Raw genomic sequence first — 20521 nt, forward strand, 5'->3', positions numbered from 1 at the left:
GTTGAAAGAAATTTTCATCTCCTCTTTTAATAGTTGGCATCTCAAATGAAAGGCCGTTAGTCTCAGCACCAACTATCTGATGTAGAGTTATTGAATCTTCCTTCAATCCAAATGTTAATGAGAGATAATGTTTGGAAACCTCAATGATACCATTCGTAGTTGCTAGCTCTACATGCTTCTTTTTAGCTTCATCTCTCAGACAAGCCGTCTCCTTTGTAGAAAATGGTATTAAGGTTATGCTATAGCAAGGTAAGCGACAGCATGAATCTCTTCTAGCACGAAGTCCACAAGCACCACCAGGTATAATATTTAATTAAATTTAGATTGTGTCAAAATACTAATGACAACAAAATATCTTTTAATTAAAGGGCCACCCCACTCCAATATTTGTTGAAACATGAAAATCCTATCTTCATCATTGCATATGTATTTATTATTCTCTCTCTCTTGGATCTCTCTCTCTCTCTCTCTCTCTCTCTCTCTCTCTCTCTCACACACACACACACACACACATGTAAGCCTCTCTCTCTCTCTCTCTCTCTCTCTCTCTCTCTCTCTCGCACGCACACACACACACACACACATATCAATTTATCAAAGCATTAAGCCATAAATGGCTTGAATTACATACCACACTTGGTATTTTACTCCATTGAATACCACACTTGGTATTTTCATACCACAATTAGTGTGGGCAATTAAATTACATACCACACTTGGTATTTTACTCCATTGAATACCACACTTGGTATTTTCATACCACAATTGGTATGGGCAATTAAATTTATTCTCTACTTGATTAGGTGGGAAACTCAGCTTGGCAATATCTTGGTCTGAACATTTTATTTCTACCTAACCCTCTACCTCTTTACTCTAATACACATGGGTGTCCATTACTAAGGATTTATTTTATACACACATTGACCTATACCCAAATACTTCCTTGCAATTTTAGTAATCAGGGACACACACACACACACACACAAACACACATATATCATTTTAGTAAGCATCTTGCCATAATTGGCTTGAAATTCACACCACACCTGGTATATACAATTTTTTAATACCACAAATGGTATTACCATACCACAATTGGTATGGAAAATATTCTTCAAGTGATTTTTAATTGCAAATGGTATGTGGGACACTAACTCTTACATTATTATAAAGCTTTCTAATTTTAACTCTTTTTCCCTACCTATGTATTATTACCCTTGTAGTATGCATATATAAAAAGATCACATATTTTCTTGGTAATGGACACATGGTCTGAAACCTAGTAACCTAAATTAAAATCTATATTAAGCTTGACTTTGAAGCTAGACATTCTATTCTAGACATAGAAAATGGTTATTTTTAACTACAGTGTGGGAAGGTATTCTTAGCTTTCTATTTTTTAACTACAGTGTGGGAAGGTATTCTTAGCTTTCTATTTTGAAACTTTTATCCTATGCATGCATGTAAGGTAACTTTGCATACTTTATTGTAATGTGAAACCCTTTTGCCCTCAAATGACTTCTGAATACCATAAATGGTATTGACATACCACAATTGGTATGCAATATATATAATTTTGTAAAAAAAGTGATGTTTTTAATTATAATTTCTATGGTGGGACACTGAGTCTTACATCACCTAAACTATAAAGCTTTCTATTTTAGCTCTATTTCTTTACCTGTTTACTATTACTTCTCTATTATGCTCTATTCACTCCTCTTTATCGCCACAATAATTTTCTTTGCAAGAAAATAAAAATATTGGTGGTTTTTTTTTAAATCCGACCCGCTTCACTCACTATTTCTTAATGCAAAAAAGTAGATCTACATCCTCTTCATAAATACACCCTCCCCTTGGATCTTCACCCCATATTACTGTGGTTCACAGTTATGGCTCAGTTAGAGTGCCATCACACTCTACTAGGGCAATTAAGTGAAGGTTTTCTTAAGTGAAGGTTTTGTTTTATTATTGATGCAATGATTTTTTTGAAATGATACCTTCATAATTGAGTTATTTGAGCTTTTGCTTTGTCACAATTCTTCTTTAACCAAGCAAATAATTTAATTAACTATAGTGACTGTTATGGTATAGTCTTTTTATTGTGCATGTATTGGCAGGTTTGGTCCTTGTTATTTACCTAATAAATCAAAATTGTATAATTTGACTTCAAAAAAGTATTTCAAAACAGGCTTTAATAAGCAAGATGATAAATAGTTTTCTTGATGTTAATAAGCAAGATGATAAATGGTTTTTTCACTCTTACTGCAGGATATTATTCAAACTTTAATAGGATTTGTTAAATCTAAAATTTTGGAAGATGGCTCTAATTTCTATTTTGTGTTATGTATTATTGCAAAAAGCTTCCCAATTATAACTACAAAAACCTTGTTTTATGGGTCATAGTTAGCAATAAGTATTGATTTCATTTTTCAGTAAACAAGTGCTTTAGGCACTTAATGCATTAATTATTCAAATGCTCTTCATCTAAACACATTAGTTGACTTAATAAACAATTAAAATTGTTCCCTCTGTAAAGTGGAATTCGCTCTTTTAGCAACTGGTGCTCTTACACACTTACACACACACCCATACTCATTCTCAATAACACACTCTTGAAGCCATTTCTCTTTATGCTTAACTATTGGTATTAATTGGAGTTCATGTTAGACTCTGATTAATTTTGGAAGATGAAAAGGGTTGAGCTAATGTTTTTCATACTTGTTAGCTTCCTCCTTGCTAGCTTTGCGAGCTCTCTCTCTCTCTCTCTCTCTCTCTCTCTCTCTCTCTCTCTCTCCCCTACTTGCACACCCATTTCAAAATTATATACTCATATACTCTATACTAAGTAGCTCTTATAAGCTTCCTTTTATCTAGTTTCCTCTCTCACTCTCTCGATAACACATAATGTGTTAATTTAAATTCATGGTGGATTAAAACATATAGCATTATACTGCTAGTATGATTTCATACCCAAAAAATTAATTTTTTGGTCAAGGTATATATGATTATTTTAATTTAACCTACATGGAATTTCATTTTATCTTTAAAGTTTGAATATTATAGTAATTAGTTATAAAAGATACACTACTCTCATTAAATTGATTAATTTACTGGATTACACTACTCTCATGAAATTGATGAATTTGTTAGATTGAGAACCTTACTTTTACTTTATAGTAAATAAATATTATGATCACATAAGTAAACCAGTTATCTTGTATATTGTATATTCCTTTAGAGCCTCTAATAAAAACATCTATTACAAGTGCTGCTTATAAGTTAGGAAGTTCTACCTCTCGTCCATCCCTTAGTTGTATCACTTTTGGGTTTTTCTTCGAATTCGTCGAGCTCATCGGAGGTGTCATAAAAAATTTGATTGAGTGGATCAATGTTTTCTATCTCGCTCTCCTCACTCTTTTGCTTTATTGTGCTGGTGGTAGGTACATCTCTTACGGAGATCTCATCGTGTATATTCAAGTGAAAGATCACTTTGATAACCTCTTGCACTCTTTCCTTGGCGTTGTTTCCATTGTTATCTTCTTGATTGTTGTCTTCTGCGTCATGAAAGACTTTAACCATCTGTAGGGGGACAATGTCGTACCCTTCTTCATCACAGAACCCACTATCTAGGATGGCGATAACTTGTTGCCCTTTGCAGTGTTCACAAAAAACTATTATTTAAACCAATGGAAAAACGCCCTACTCTAAATTCAATCCGGTTTTTCCCAAATTTAGCCGGTTTGAAAAAGACATTACAAATTTTTCTTCGGTTTTTTCCAAGTGTAGCTTAGTTTGTCTTGCATTCCTGCATTGCATTCCCGAAATATTACACAAATTTACAAGATAATATATATATATATATATATATACACACACATAAATACCTAGTACGTATGTACGTACATACGTACATACATACATACCTACGTACATACCTACGTACCTACCTACGTACATACATACATACATACATACATACATACATACATACATACCTACATACGTAAATACATACATACATACATACATACATACATACATACGTACCTACATACCTGCATACATACTTGCACATACATACATACATACATACATGTGTGTGTGTGTGTGTGTGTGTGTGTGTGTGTATGTGTGTGTGTGTGCGCGCGCGTGTGTGTGTTTGTGTGTAATTTTTAAAGGATGTATTTTTCCCAAGCCCGCCAGTAAATTAAGGGTGGATATCACCCTTGCCTTGAAAATAAAGAACTATTTGGATTTTTCCTCCTTTAAAAAAAAGGAAAAGCCTTTAAAATTTTCCATAAATTGCAAAAATTGCCTTGAAAAAATACATTAAAGGTGGGTTTTTCTTGAACATTGGCCCTTTGTATTTTATGGGAATGGTAGTGTTTGTGTCCTCCCCTTCGTAATAATCTCCTACTTTGTTGAGAGGAACTGGCTCGTACTTCCCTTTGAATGGTTTATCCTTAAAGATAGGAACTGTGTTTGTCATAGGTATGTTTACCCCGAGTTTCCTTAAGTAGTCCCCTACCTCTTTCCATGCTTCTGGCCTATTTTTTAGTACGTCTGCTAAAGGCATAGTACACTTGATTGGTGTTGACAAGATGGCTGCCATGTTTGATATATCTAAGGCTGGAGGTGAATGGAACTTTTGGGAATGTAATTTTCGGACCTCAGAGTTTGCCTCATACTCTCCTTAATAAGAGGGTAGAGTTTTCAATGTTTCAGCCTTAATTACCTTAGATTTCTCAGATCCTACATCCCCATACTTAGAACATATTTCTAGATCAACCATTTTTTGGTCAAAATCTATTTCTTGAAGAGGTGGTTTGGTTTCATCCCTGTTTTTGATTTCTTTGAGTTGTTTTACCGCCTCCCATAGTCTATTTCCCCAATCCTTGTCAATCTCTGGGATGCTAGTGTTGGGAATTATTTTCCTCCCTGTTTGGTCTCCGTTCGATTCTAGGTTGATCTCTAAGGATCCTTGTTCTTTGTTGTTTTTGGGTAAGCTTGTTGGGTTTTTGTTGGCCAAAGAATCCTCTTTTTACTCTTGTGAGATCAAAGGAAGCTTTCCATTTCCCATGTCGTTTTCATCTTGGTTTGTCTCAAAATTCTTTTGTTTGTTATTGGTTTTCAATTGCTCTTCCAAGGTTTGAGTGGCCTTGACTAGCTGTTTGAAGATTTCTAATTGTCTAGTTTCCTTAGCTAGGTTTGGGTAGTGTTTCCATCTTTCTTCTAGAGTTTCCAATGGTTTCAACCGTTCTTCATATGCTTGCAAAATCGCATTTAACGGTTCGAAGTGTTTCTTTGCAAGCACTGACCCGGCAGGTTGCCTCTCTGTTTCTTTTTGGATTTCATTGTTTGCTTCCGTCGGGAGTTCTTTTTCAAGGTTAGGAGTGTTCTCTTTTGTCTCGTTTTTCTCCCCTTGGGTGTTTTGTTTTTGGCATTTCTGGCTGGCTACTCTCCATTCTCGTCTAGCTTTCCAACTCTCCTTTTTGCTCTTTTTATTGCTCTCACTAGGCATGGCCTCATCTTTGTTTTCTATTCTACGTTCGTCTCTTGCCTTGGCTTGGGCTCTAGTGATGACCTTGAGTGGTATGAGTACGTTGGATTCTGAAGAGCTTGGCGTTTCTGTTGATGGTTTCATATCTATAAAGTTTAGGACTACTGGAGCCTTTCCTTTGACATGAGGATTTAGTGGGCAATCTCGCACTAAGTGCTTGACTCCACATTCTACACAATATCTTGTCAACAGAGGAAGCCCGGGCACTGCTGGCTTGTCTCTTCTAGGATGTGGACATTCTCTTACCCAATGTTCTCCTCAGTTATAGCATGGACCGGGAGGTGCACCATGGGGTGGTCTAGACTTGTAAGGTCTAGGTCCAGGTGGTCCTCCTTGTCTAGCCATATTGTTGGTTATAAACCAAAGGATATTGTGGTCCATTTGGTAGTTTCCTTCTGGGATTGCGCTTGAGGCGTCATTAGGTATGTTGATCAAGGAAGCATAGTTTGATTGGCTCTCTAAATTTTCCTCCTCATAGTAGTTGACTAGAACTAATGCTCCGTCAAAACTTGTGTCACTGGGCTGGATGTATCTAACTATTGCTTGTTCTGGCAATGGAGGCTGTTGTCCTAAGACTGGTTGAGCCCTCTCTATGCCTGGAGCCATGTAGTTTGGGTTTCCAACCCTTGGTGCATAATTCAAAACTTGGGCTACACCCGTTGGATTTTGATACGTGTTTTGCTCTCTTAGATGTCGTATTCGATGGTAGCAGTCCGTTGTTTCGTGATTTGTCCATTTGATGCAGAAATCACACCATTTGTCCGTTCTTGGTGGTTTTGGGACTGGGCTGAATTGGCTTGGGGAGACATTGGGTTGTGGGATGATCTCCTCCACATACCTCGCATCGTAATTGAGGTGGTTGAAATGTTTGACTCATTCTCTTCATGATCATCTTGACCATGGCCTTGGTTTCCCCTAACTTTGCTCTTTCCATGTCACTTCCTGTTCTGATGCTTGAAGCATCTGACCGGCTTGTTTTTTCCGTAGATGTCGCAGTTATCGTCCAAGTAATGGCATCCTTTATGCAATCATTGAGCGTTTTATGCTTCATGCCATAGAGGTTTGCGTGGAGATTTTGTTTTAGTAGTCCTTCTAAGAAGATGGATACTAAATTCTCTGGTGTTGGCAATTCTCTCGTTTTATGCTTCATGCCATAGAGGTTTGCGTGGAGATTTTGTTTTAGTAGTCCTTCTAAGAAGGTGGATACTAACTTCTCTGGTGTTGGCAATTCTCTCTGAGGGCATCGTGCTATGTATTGCCGTAAGCGGTTGGCACAGTCTCGTACTGACTCTTTCTCCTCTTGTTTGAACTTTTTTATTAGTTCACTGACGCTATGCTTGATTCCCTTTAAGGTGTGGGCTACTATGAAGTCCCTTTGGAGCAAGTCCAAATCAAGATACAAACTAGTATCTAGTGTTTGAAACCATGGTAGAGCTTTTCCCGACAAAGTCAATCCAAATCCCTCTTTGAGGACATGAAGATCTATGACTTCTTTAGCTCTTACAACTTGGTTGAATGAGGCCAAATGGTCATATGGATCTCCTGATCCATTGAACTTGGTAACCCACTTTTGAAAATGGGATAGCCTTGTCTTGTTTTTGGAAGTTCCCCAAAACATTCCAGGCACACTTGGAGATGCCAAGGGATGGTGGTGTATGGATATTGGTGGTCCTGTTGGCACTCTTGCTGCCGGATGACCACTCGTTGCATGCGATGGACCCGATTCAACCGGTCTAGGTCCGCTTGTCCATAGTGTTCATGCGAATGAAACTCTTGGACCACTTGGTGTCGGCCTAGGCATGGGCATAGGAGGAGCACTTGTTGGTGTTGGCATTGGTATGGATGTAGGAGTTCTAAACACAAAGCTTGAAGTACTCGTCTCTGGTCTTCTAGTCTCTTCTCTAACAATAGGTTTTCCTAGGTAGGTAAACTCTAACATCTTGTTCTCGAGTCTCATCCCCCATTCTATCCCAAATTTGTCTAGAAACATGATTGAAAACCCATTATCTGTGTTTGGTTTGTCGAAGACATACAAAATCTTTTGGGGTGTCAAAGCTATATGTGGGAGGATAATCTGCTACATAATAGAAATCAGAACCGCCGTCCTCAAGTTTGTATACAGCCTTTTGGGGGTCATCTACAAGGGTTCTTTGAGCTAACAGAGAGTTGACCAACCTTAGCTTAGTTAGGTCCACTCTATGAGTAGGTACATCACACCGTTAGTACTCATGTAGTGATCCCCTTGATAGCTGACTCGCGGGGTATGTTCAAAGTTAGAGGGATGATCCTTGACCTTTACCGCATATCGGTGGATAAAATCTCTGTAGATTTAGGCTCCGTGAACATTTTCCATACAAGGTGTAGTAACCAAATATGGCTATTAAAATGGCTGAAGCATATGCAATTCCAACAAGAAATAAAATCTTGCTGAGAGATATTGGCAGTGACACATGTTTAGGATGCAAATTAACAGCTGAGACCCCCCTTCATTTGTTCAAAGACCGTGCCATAGTCTACGGGCTAGCTAGGAAGACTTTTAGATGGGTGAAAACATTATCAAGAATAGCATTCTCAAAAAAGGATCTTGTCATTGGAGGAAAATTTGCACTGAATAGTGACATTACCACTAGCCTTCAAATGTCGAGATATTGTTATTGTAAAAGGTGCGGGATTCAATAAATAAAAAGAATTCAAAGGAAGCAGGAGTACCCATTTTTTGAAGAAATAATGAATGAATACACAGTTTTGTCATAGAGTGTAATAAGTAAGAGGGAGGATAAGGAGGCTGCTCACTAGTCCTTCGACTAAGTCATCTAATTTTCTCTTTTGTCCAAAAGAAAATGGTAGGTTCCCAATCTTCATCACAAACTTTACAAAGCCGGACATCCCCATTGCCGTGGATGAGCAGGGTAGGTCTCATTTTGCGGATGAATCTAGTCATTTAGAGTGGGGAGACATATTTGGGATGGGGAGGGAGATGGTATGGATAGTGGTGATCCTCCTAACAAAATACAGGAAGGTGAGCCATACTTAAGCTTTGGCAGTAGTCGAGACGTTCCTCCACTCAGTACATTTTGGCAGTTGAGACTTGCATCAATGTGACAATTACAGAGCACAGTGTGGTTTACACTACCGCAGGAGATTTTATGTGTTGATGCGCTTGAGCACTATGAGTGTCGGTGAGCTCTTTTGAGAGTGTTTTCTCCCCGCAGGGAGCTCCTTTTGGTCCAGGTTTGGTGCACTTCTCTTCGACATTGGTTTATGTGCATTGCCCTTGTACATGTTATAGAGAAGATAACTCTTGTTTATGCTTTGATAGCATCATGTGTGTTGAGATTTTGCTCCAGATACAGGGGATACTCTGTCGGATTTTCCCACCACTAATTAAAGAGAGCTCCTACGCATAATCAAGTAATAAATGAGAAGATTAAGCTAACCCACAAACCCACAATCAACTAATCAAACTTTAGCATACATCAAAAAGAGTAGAGAGCATAAGGGCTAGAATGCCCACATTCACACATAGACATAAGCTTAAGCATAAACAACAACTTAATTAACAAAGAGATTAGAGAGCAAGAGAGTGTTCATCTTCATTGTATTAACAAGCTTATAGCATACAAGCCATAGCTCAAAGGTGTACAATGGTAGTGGAGGAGATTGGACATGCTTTGTAGTGCTTTGGGATGGAAGTCCCTAGTTCTGTTAGGATGGTTGTGCCTGTGGTAGTGAAGATGATGCTGCTTGTAGATTAGGATGTCCGCTTGGTTTGTTGTAGCCTTCTTGATTGTCGTTGGTTGATCACTGCTTTGTTTTTTAGAAAGAAAATGAAACTGTGGTGCTTGACACCGAATGTGGCCAAGGGAAAAAAACCCTGTGGGGAAAAAGTGCCCTCAACTTGTCGATCTTATTATGTTATTGTGGGAGATGTCTTTGGTGGTGTGTCATGCTGTATTTTTGTGCATGGGTGGAAGCAAAAAGTGTGTCTAATGCATGTGTTCAAGAGTGAAACACCTTATATGCTTTCAAAGATTTTACAACTAAACAGTATGTTGTGCGAGACAAGAGTAATGAAGGGTTCTTTTAGGAGTAAATGTAGCACATGAAGCACTTGGAAATGCTCCAATAGCTTTCAAAACTCCTAAAAGGGTTTTCATTGATAAGGCTTACTTTCTTTGTACCTACAATTGAACATTTTGGTGATTCCTAGACTTGTGTATAGCTTGTTTGAACCTGTTATCCACCTGTAAGTTGTTGTGGTAAGCATGTTATTTTGTGGTGCAGTGTCTGGGTGAGCTAGCAAAGAGTGCCTAATGCGTAATGTCCAAATGTGGGACATTCTATATGCTTTTCATAGATTAATGCATTTGAAAGCATATGCAATGCAAGAGAAGTCTATGGGTACTCAAGAGATGAATTATAGCAACTTTAACACTCAAGAGCATCTAAATGGCTGCTAACCATCAGTTAAGTGGCATTTGTTGACAAGGATATCACACTCACTCACCTCTCAGTGCATTTGTGCTTTGTGTGAACTCTCATTATCTTCGATCCATAAATAGACTTAGACTTCAACTCTTATGCCCACCTCATCTAGCATGAGCAACTGACTTACCTATCTCAACTCTCCCAACTTGAGCAGTAACCTAGTAGCTCTGACTCTTAGTCACAAAGCTAATATTGACTTGAAGCACTGGGCTTGACAACTATGCATACTTTGGCTTTTGGATACCCGACTCTTGACTTTTATGCCCATAGTGTTTACTACTAGCGACTTGGACTTTCCTGTATGTGTCTTGAAGTACACATATAGAACTTGATTATTCATTTGTACGGCTTTTTCTATTGAGACATGAGGTTTAGTAGCTCAAAAATTGGATTGAAGATTTTGTATAGCCATGAAGGTTCTCCTGGTAGTGACTCTTTGTCGATTGATTCAGGGGCCGTAGACTTGAGACTAGCCTCAGTAAAGCTTCTTTTTGGGACCCATTGTTGCCTTGGCTTGGAATTCGTCTTTGCTAATGCTTTAGGCTTGTCAACATGAATATTCTTTGGGACCCACTTTTGTTCCGGCTTGATGGATCTAGCTTGATTAGCATGAGGTTTTGAGACCCTTTTTGAAGCCGGTGTTACTAGCCTTCATTGTTTGGTGGGCTTTATTACTGTGGCATCTCTTTTGAAAAAGGTAGATGGTTAGTTTGGCTTTGAAGAAGAGGTTTTGGTAACCATAGTTGTGCACTCCCCTCATAATATCCTTGTGCTCAAATTAGATCTTCTAGGACAATCCGCTCTTGGTATGCCCTTGATTCTTCTCGTTTGGCTAGGATCCAAACTAAGTGGCTCCTTCCCTTAGATGATATTTGAGATATGCTATCCTTAGGGATCCAAGTCTGAACATACCAATGTTATGTATTGGGTGGCTGTCTTCTCCTTGGCTTCGATTTCCTTTTCTTACATCTTTGCTGTTGTGTTCTTTGTTGTCTCTTTTGAGCTCCAGTTGCTGGAAAATCAGTTGTGGAAGGCACTTTGTATGTTGTAAACTTTGGCTTTAGCATCCACAACTCCCTATGTCCTTGGTGGTAGCCTTGTGCTTCCAGTGACCTTTGAGTAGACATCCAGCTACTTGATTATATACTTGTTATTGCTTGATGCTCTACCCACTTGTATTCATCACTGTTGCAAAGCCAGTATGCTCCAAGTATGGGTTTCGGCACTAAGACTTGTTGGGGTTGTCTTCTTTGTTGTGTTCTCAGTGATGGGTATTTCGGGTAAACTATTCCTTGCCGCTTAGTGTGAGACTCTATCTTTGGTGAGTCTTTAGTTGCTGATGAAGAACTTGTGGATGACTCCTTAATGAGCGGATGTAAACATTATGAGTTTTTGACTTGGGGATTCAGAGGTCAAATGGCACATTTCGCTTTTGCCTTGCCTTTATCTTGGCAGGTGGTTGTGGAAGATCTAGACTCCCCCCTTCCTAAGCCTTGCAATGATTAAATTTTTTTTCCCTCTTCAACACTAGCTTTCTCAAAATGGTCTACCGTAGTGGTTGTCACCACTATCTACACTGGTTCCTTGAGTGAGACTTTCTTTGTCGATGGTTTTATTTTCACCGTAAGTGTTGCCATGGCTTTAAAGGAGTTTGTCGAAGAGGTTGGACTTCTTGAACTTCTTTGGGTATCTTGGTACATCATTTTCCTGTAAGAATTATAGAATTTACCTTCACCGAGTATGTGTTGAGCTTCTTGTCCACTTGGTAATCTATTCTACACATCCAATACCAGCCCAAAGTTGCATCTTCGACTGTCTCACCCATGTTAGCAACATGAAAAGTAGAGTAAATAGACTGCAATTGTATTCTGACTTTCAAGATTACAGACCCTATGCATCTTTTATCCTAGGGCTCTAGAGGAGTTAGAATCGGCTTACCTAATGCTTCCCAAACTTCATATAAAAGTAAGCTTTGATGCTTATATGGGCTGAAGCAAGCACCAGGAGGATGGACAGATAGAATGAGCAGGTTTTTACAAAGCATTGGATTTGAGATCAACAAGGCTGATCATTCATTGTATGTAAAGAAAATAGGTTGTGGATTGATCATCATTGTCATCTATGTAGATGATCTTATTGTGATAGGATGCAATAAGGATGGGATTGCGAATGTAAAGAAGGTGCTTGGGACTGAATTTGACATGAAGGACTTAGGAGAACTGAAGTATTTCTTGGGCATTGAGGTGGTGCAAACACCTCAAGGCATATGGATGCTGCAAAGACAATATGTGCTAGACATGTTGAAGAAGTATGGGATGACGGCTTGTAAGCCTATAGCCACGCCTATGGAGCAGAATGCAAAGTTGAGGGCTGATGTTGGAGAAGTTTTGGAAGACCCAACTATGTACAAGAAAATAGTTGGAAGTCTTATCTATGCAACACTCACAAGGCCTGACATGTGTCATGATGTAGGAGTGTTGAGCCAATTTATGCAGGTTTGACCCAAGAAGCCCCACTTGGATGCAGCACGTAGAGTGCTATGTTATGCAAAGAGCACGCTGAATTATGGACTCTTTTATGCATATGGAGTGGGCATTGAAGTGTTTGGATACACTGACGCAGATTGGGCAGGGTGCTCATATGACAGGGGGTCCACTAGTGGCTTTGTATTCAATTTTGGTAATGCTGGTCTGAGTTGGAGCAGCAAGACGCAACCAATAGTTGCTTTGTCTAGCATAGAGGCCAATTACAGAGGTGCATCCATAACTGCATGTGAGATAGCTTGGTTACACAAGCTCTTACAGAATTTGGGACAGGATGGTATGAAGAAAGTCACATTGTAATGTGACAACATGAGCAGCTTGGTTACACAAGCTCTTATAGGATTTGGGACAGGATGGTATGAAGACAGTCACATTGTATTTTGACAACATGAGCAGCATCTAGTTGGCAAACAACCTGGTGTTTTATGCAAGGACAAAACACATAGAGGTGCACTATCATTGTAAGCATGAGAAGGTCATTGTAGGAGATGTGGATTTGGTGTATGTCAGCACAGAGGAGCAAGTGGCTGACATCTTCACAAAATGCTTGGGCACAGAAAAGGTAAAACATTCAGGAGCATGATGGGAGTATAGGACTACAAATTGAGCTTGAGGGGGAGTGTTGAAATATCAAGCTCAACACATGACTCACCAGGGTGATGAGTCATCTACACCAACTACTTCACTGACACATGCCAGTGTGATTGGTGGGATACGGAGCTGATTTGCTGGTGGTTTCATTTATGCTTAGTAGTGGGTAGTTGTACATAGCTGGCATACATACTTAGCCTACCTATGTTCTTGTTTTCAGTACACAATAGGGCTTTCATAAAAGTTGTACTCTTTCCTCTTTTACACAACAACTATGGGCCACACACTATACGTTGTCAAGCGTTGACAAAATAAATTTATTCCATCCATTGCCAAACCAAGGTGTAAAATGACGAGGCTCTTTTGCAAAATTTGGACAAGTGTCGTCGATGTGTTTTCATGTCATGCAATCTATAGGAATATGTTGCACACCATCCGTGGAGTGATTTTGGGAGTGCCAAGACATAAGTTTTGCAATTCATTTGCACTTGAACATGTGTTGAATGCCTGGTATTAGTGGAGAATGCCTCAAGACCTTCTCTGGCATAGTTTCCCCTTAAACATCTTTATGATATCTATCATCACCACACTTTGGACATTTTTCCAAGTCCTCATACTCCCTTCAAAAAAGGACAGAGTTGTTGCGGCAGGCATAAATGAGATTATAGTCTACGCCCAACTTTTGGAGTATCTTTCTTGCATCATCTCTAGAGATTGGCATTGTATTTTGAGATCGGCATTGTATTATGAGATGGAAATATGTGAGTGCTTTGAGTGTTTAGGAGTCTTGCTTGTAGATATATACTATCACATCCCATTATTTGTTGTGCATGATCCTGTGCCTTGTCTCGGGCATTTACAGCCATGTTGCCGATCTTGAGTTTATTGAATCCAGTTTTTGATCTTGATTTTTCCGTTCTTGTGTTGGCTAAATCCATGTCGCCATTGGAAGATCATGGAAATTTGGGGCTGAATTACTTTGTATGAAGATATCCCAAAGGTCGCTATATTAGCTTAACTCAAAATTAGCAACATGGTTGCAAATGCTCAGGATGCCAAAGTGAATAATATGGGTGTATTTAATGATCATCAAGGCATGTGATCATGCACAACTTAGGGAGATCATTGCTCATGCCTTGCCCATATGGGCTCATGCGGTGCATATGGGGCATTTGGGGAGCATAAATGCTCTTTGATTGCACCATATGCCCCGTATGAGTGCATATGGGCTTGATGCATTGTCCATATGCACTCGTGTGGTGCATATGGGGCATTTGTAGAGCATGAACACTCTTCAATTGCACCATATGTGCCGCATGAGCGCCTATGGGTTTGATGCATTACCCATATGCGCTCATGCTGCGCCTTATGCAGCACACATGGTGCAATCGGAGAGTGTTTATGCATATATAGGCAATGGATGGAGCATTTACACTGTGTAATTGCACCATATGCACCGCATGAGTGCATATGAGCTTCATGCATTGCCCATATGCACTCATGCAGCGCATATGGTGCCATGAGGAAGATATGACCATAAAGCTCAAAGGAGAGAAATCTAACCAACCTTCGCTCCATTGATAAGCTTGTAGAATAACCACAGTCAAGGAGTATCATATAGTTGATTCAGAACCTAATCCATTCTATACTCTTGAGCCATGGCTATCTATGCCATGTGTTCACTAATGCAATGAAGATGTACATTGTGCTAATCTTTAATCTTGCTTAATCTTATGTTTTGTGATTAATTTAGGCTCTTGTTTGCATGTAATGTGTAGGCAATGATGCCCTAAATTCTCCTCGCTCTTTTTTCTCTTATGTTTAGTGCATAGAATGCTTTGTGGGATTAATATTTTTTACTAATCTTCTTTCTTAAATAATCTTCAATGCTTAAGTGCTCTCTTGTTTAGTAGCTTGTGGGTTTGAGCATTAGCGTGTGTGTGTGAGTTGAGCACCATTGCTTTGGTAGCTTGCTTGTATTCTTTGCGGTTTGCTTGCTTGAGTAGGAAAGAGATAGAGCTTGCTTGCATTGTGGGTTTGTTAGAAGAGGATTACTTAGCTTCATTAGCCATTAACCATTAGCTTACACACATGGGAATGGTTGAATGCATAGTCTTTCCTTGTATGCTTTGTAGAATTGGTTGCATGTGGAAATGCTTCTTTGCTTCTAGGTTAGTGTATGAGTGGTAGAGAGGTTGCTTAGGTGAGTTGAGTGGGTTATTGATCAATGGCATGTGATTAGGAAGGATTAGATTGAGAAGCTCTTGTTGTATGCTTCAAGTAGCATTGTCTTCTTGTTTCGGGATAGCTCGATTTACTTTGATAAGGTGTGTGTGTGTGTGGTAGAGTGTGAATGAGTAGGCAATGGTAAGTAGATTAGCTTATGTATTCTCCCATTAGGGATAAGCCTTCATGCACTAGCGGGGTTAGCGCTTCTTTGGTATGACCGTGATAGCAATATCACTATGGGCATGATCGAGGCATAGCTCTTGCTACCCATTCACTACAAGATAGGGAATCTCATTTTTCCAGTACTAAGATATCTATTGACTACATTCACAAGCCCACAAGCACTTAATCAAAGTCCACAAGTTGAATAGGCAAGATAATTAACCCACAATCTTTAATCTAGCTCACAAGCCTACTCTTAATCCAAGCAACATTCACAAGCCCACAAGCACTTAATCAAAGCCCACAAGTTGAATTGACAAGATAATTAACCCACAATCTTTAATCTAGCTCACAAGTCTACTCTTAATCCAATCAAAGAGAGAATGAAATAACAATTATAGTCAAGCCCACAATGCATACACTCACCACACAATGCTTAATCAAAAGAGAATGCTAATCAAGAAAGCAAACAAGCAAGCACATACACAACTACTTGATCACACACAAGCAAAGAATCATCCATGCACAGCTTATATAGACAATGAGAGAGTAAGATAGAAGAAGAGAATTATAGTCAAGCCCACAATGCATACACTCACCACACAATGCTTAATCAAAAGAGAATGCTAATCAAGAAAGCAAACAAGCAAGCACACACACAACTACTTGATCACACACAAGCAAAGAATCATCCATGCATAGCTTACATAGACAATGAGAGAGTAAGAGAGAAGAAGAGAGAAGCCATTGCCCACTTCATTAATCAATAAAGATCTATTACAATGGGTGCTTAAGCTATGGAATCTTGAAGCTTAGCTTAGAGTAGAGGAGAGCTAAAATGGAGAGCTCTTTAGAGAAAATGACCAAAAAGTCCCAAATTCTTAGAAAAGTTAATCTTTATACCTAGGGCAAAAGCTTACTAGGCTTTTCACTCTTGGGCAGAAGACACTTCTAAGAAAATGGATATCACAGGGAAATGGGTTAAGAATTATACAACTTGGAACTCTCACGAGCCCATCTTCTGGTTTCACATATATTTACATTGCACTTAGGCATGGGTTTCATTCCCGTTCACTTTGCACATTCTCGTAGCATGACATGCCACTGCTGGTGATTGTTAATTTTCCCATCTTTAGCTCACATATCCATTTGATGGAGTTGGATGCTCGAATCGAAGATAATGATGTTATCTTTGCTACAAATGAACCCACATGTCCATATGACTCCGTATGCACCATCTTAGCTAATATAGTAAATATCCCATTAATTGCATAATTTCTTAGCTCATATATCCAATTGATGAAGTTAAGGGGCTCACATTTGGTATTATCCCCTATCAATTTGGACTTTTTTGGGAAGACTCATGCAAAATTTGTGTAAAAACTAATGCAATCAAACAAAAATATGCTATTGTCAATCAATGAAAACATTGCCCAAATGACTTTGATCTTTGCGAGCATCTTGAAGTGCTCTTGTTCTACTCTTGTTCTTTTGGATGTTCCCTCCCCCACACCTATAGCAGTATCTGTCCTCGGATGCTAGAATAGTTAATTGATTGTAGAGGAGTTGTCTTTATATAGCTGCAAGCTATTATGGTCCTGGGTGAGTAAAAGTGCCTATGCATGGCTTTGTAATGTAGCCCTATCATGCCATCACAATCAATGCATTAAAAAGAATATGTTCTGCAAATACTGAGGGTCTTGGAAAAATTTGGTCCAAGGGCATCGGGTGTCAAGGCTTGTGCACTCATCCTTACTCCTGTTTAGTGTAAGCAACTCTTGGTTGAAAATTTGTACAAACTTGGTTGAAAATTTGAGTTTAGGCTTACCGAGCAAACACCAAGTTTGATAGGACATCAATTAATATTGTGCACACCTATCAAGTACAGCTATCCTTTGGAGTTGATGTCCATTATCACTCTGGATATTGATATTAATCCTTGTAGATGGTACATTCTCTTTGGCCTTCTCATATGCAATCTTGGCATCTTGTTGTAGGGGTATCAGTGCTTGCTCTTGAGTCATTTCAGGTTGTGTACCTACTTTTGAGCTAGAACTTGAGTCCTTCTGCACATTAGGCTTTAATGCTGGACTTTGTGAGGTAGGTTCTTGCTAGATTGGATATCCCTTTGCACTTTTTGTGTGCTCTTCATGGTTGTAGGTGTTGCCTACTATACCTGGTTTTTCAATCACACAAGATTGAACATGTTCTTCAATAGAAACAATTATTAGCTTTGGAGCCTCCTTATTGGGGCAAACGGGTGAGCTAACATGGGAGGTTTTTGTGGTTTCTATGGCTAGAGTAGTATTGCCATTGGCGCTCTTAGCTTGCTCTATTTCAGCATTCCTTTCTCAATCTTGTATAATCTAAGATCAAATAAGATCCGTAGTCATTTGGGGAAAAAATTACCTTTTGGGTGGCAATCTGGGAGGTGATTTTGCCAATTGTTGTGCTCTGTTCCTTTTTCTTGCTAACCTCTTGTGCTTGGGTGCTCATTGTCTTGCTCTTTAATATACAATCTTTGAAGAGGTGGTCAATCACACATCTAGGACAAGTGCAAATTAAGGAGATTCCCTTTCTTGTACGGTGCCCATACCTACAAGGTATCGATCTTTGCACTTAGGCGCATGCTCACTCGCTAAAGAGATAGCATCAAATGCTTTTCGCACTTCTGATTGCCCTTGACGTGGCTGGTATTTATTTCCTTCTTTGTCTATAAAGGTGTATGTGAGATGGGTCGTATGGAGGTACTTGCCTACAATAGGATACTTGGGCATCTCACTTTGGCACACTGCTTTTCCACTTCATAGTGAAACAATTGGAACAAGGTTCCATTTTTTGTTTCATACAAGCATAAGTTCTCATCACTAGAAGCTTTGGGCATTGGTAGATATTTATCCACTAGCATGTGATTTTTTGACGGTGGTACTTCAAAGACCAAAGTTTTGGGCATTACAAGGAGACTCAAAGGCTTTTTCTCAGCTTGTGAAATAATGTTCAAAGCTGGAATTTCCTTAGGAATAAAGCTAGGCTGTATCTCCTTCATACCAAGCTCTGGTGATATTCCATTAGCATCAAATCTAGGCAGGCTCCCCCCCTTCCTAGGATCTTCTGTATCTTGGCAAAGTGGGATAGTCTGCTTGGAATCAAATCTAAGCAATGCATTCAATGACATACTTGATGGTTCCCCCCTCTTTCTAGGTTGGTTTTTGCCTTGAGAAAGCAACAAAGGTATCAATTTGTAGACATTGGCCATCTCATCCGTGTAAGTTTCAAGACCACTTGTGGGATCAATTTGGCATGCAACCATAGGCTCAATCGATGGGTCTATGTCCTTGTCAGTCTTCTTTATGACATTGAATATGTGGCCTTTTTGATAGCTCATGATGATGAGCTTTAGCTTTTGTGGTTGTTTGCTGGTGGCAGGGATCACTTGGGATTGCCCTTAAGATGTACTTTGTTCCTGGCTTGAGGGAGTCTCTATGGTCAAAGAATTTGAGCTCAAGTTTGCTACTTGTTAGCTTATGGTGCAAAGAATATCTATGGGTTGTTTCTTTTCAGCAATCATGCTAGAGATTGGGTCTCTTTCACTGCTTTGTTCACTCTGATTGCTAGAGTGACTCACATTTTGTGGGGCAAATGTTGCCACTGGTGCACTCAATCTAGGATTGCTAGATTCACTCAGTCTAGGATTGCTAGAAATTAGTAGAGGTCTTCTGGTCCTTGGGTCTATGCGAGTTAGGCTGGGATGCCACTCTTTGGCTTCTTCATCAGACATGCCAGGCAGGTAGAGGAATGGGTCTATAGAAATTTTGATTTTCATCCTCATACTCGATGGTCTTGTCATTGGGTTCTTGAAGCATATTCAAGAGAGGTTTTTTGGACACATGATTTTGAGGATTAGGATAAAAAAATTCAAACACAATACCCCAAGAAGTACAAAACCATATGCCACAACTAATTGGGGAAGGTATGTTTGAAATGAATTGTTGATCTATGACATGCAGCATGGCTCTTTTTGATTTAATGACATCATCCACATTTGTTTGACTAAAAGAATGAATAACATTTAATGAGTCATAGGGGGATACCTTTTGAGGATCAAGATCTGCGATTGGATAGAAAATGGCCTTGTCAATGTCTTGCAATGGTCCTTGTGGATTTTCTCCAAGTGGTACGACCTCAACTTACTGTGGAATTGCTTCAAGGTTGCATGTTCCTCTCACTTATCTCTGCCCTCCTACATCATCTACATAGAATTGTTGAGCATTAGCATTATATATATGACCATAATGGCATAGTGATTTTTCAAAACGTTGTAGACACTCTTGCTAGACTTGATTCTTGATGCAGCTTGGTGATATGCTCAAGCTTACAGTCCTTGGTGATAGTAAATGGCCTTGTCAATGTCTTGCAATGGTCCTTGTGGATTTTCTCCAAGTGGTATGACCTCGACTTGCTCTAGAATTGCTTTGGGGTTGTGTGTTCCTCTCACATATCTCTTCCCTGCATCATCTACATAGAATTGTTGAGCATTAGCATTATATATATGACCACAATGGTGTAGTTCTTTTTCAAAAGGTTGTAGACACTCTTGCTGCACTAGACTTGATTCTTGATGTAGCTTGGTGATATTCTCAGGCTTATAATCCTTGTGATTCATATAGACCGTCTCGTAGGGGTCAACATAAAAACCAAGGTGAGTGCCAAGTGACCTCACTTCAATTGTGTCATAGATGGGATTCAAGTTCATTGTGAGTTTACCTTTAACAAAGAATTTGCCCTCCTTGGCTTTTGAAGTCACCTCTATCATTGGATGCTTCAATAGCAGATGCGCTTATTAAATTGCTTGACTCTGAGAATGTCTATTTGTTTATGGGGTCAAGTGGTTCTGGGTTCCTTGTCCCACTCCCTTAGAGAGAAACCCTTGAGGCGTAACTTGAACCGG

The 20521-nt window shown here is 39.3% G+C and overlaps 2 protein-coding genes across 5 annotated transcripts in view; one reads left to right on the top strand and one right to left on the bottom strand.

Annotated features, from left to right (window-relative positions):
• LOC147626487 (uncharacterized) overlaps positions 1-20521 on the bottom strand; it is a 376917-nt gene that overhangs the window by 227831 nt on the left and 128565 nt on the right. The window lies entirely within an intron of this gene.
• LOC147626488 (uncharacterized) overlaps positions 1-20521 on the top strand; it is a 235916-nt gene that overhangs the window by 135865 nt on the left and 79530 nt on the right. The gene's annotated exons all lie outside the window — the stretch shown is intronic.

The sequence above is a fragment of the Cibotium barometz genome, chromosome 22 (genome assembly GCF_041138505.1).
Source record: "Cibotium barometz isolate CiBa-2024 chromosome 22, ASM4113850v1, whole genome shotgun sequence".
NCBI classification, from domain to species: Eukaryota; Viridiplantae; Streptophyta; class Polypodiopsida; order Cyatheales; family Cibotiaceae; genus Cibotium; species Cibotium barometz.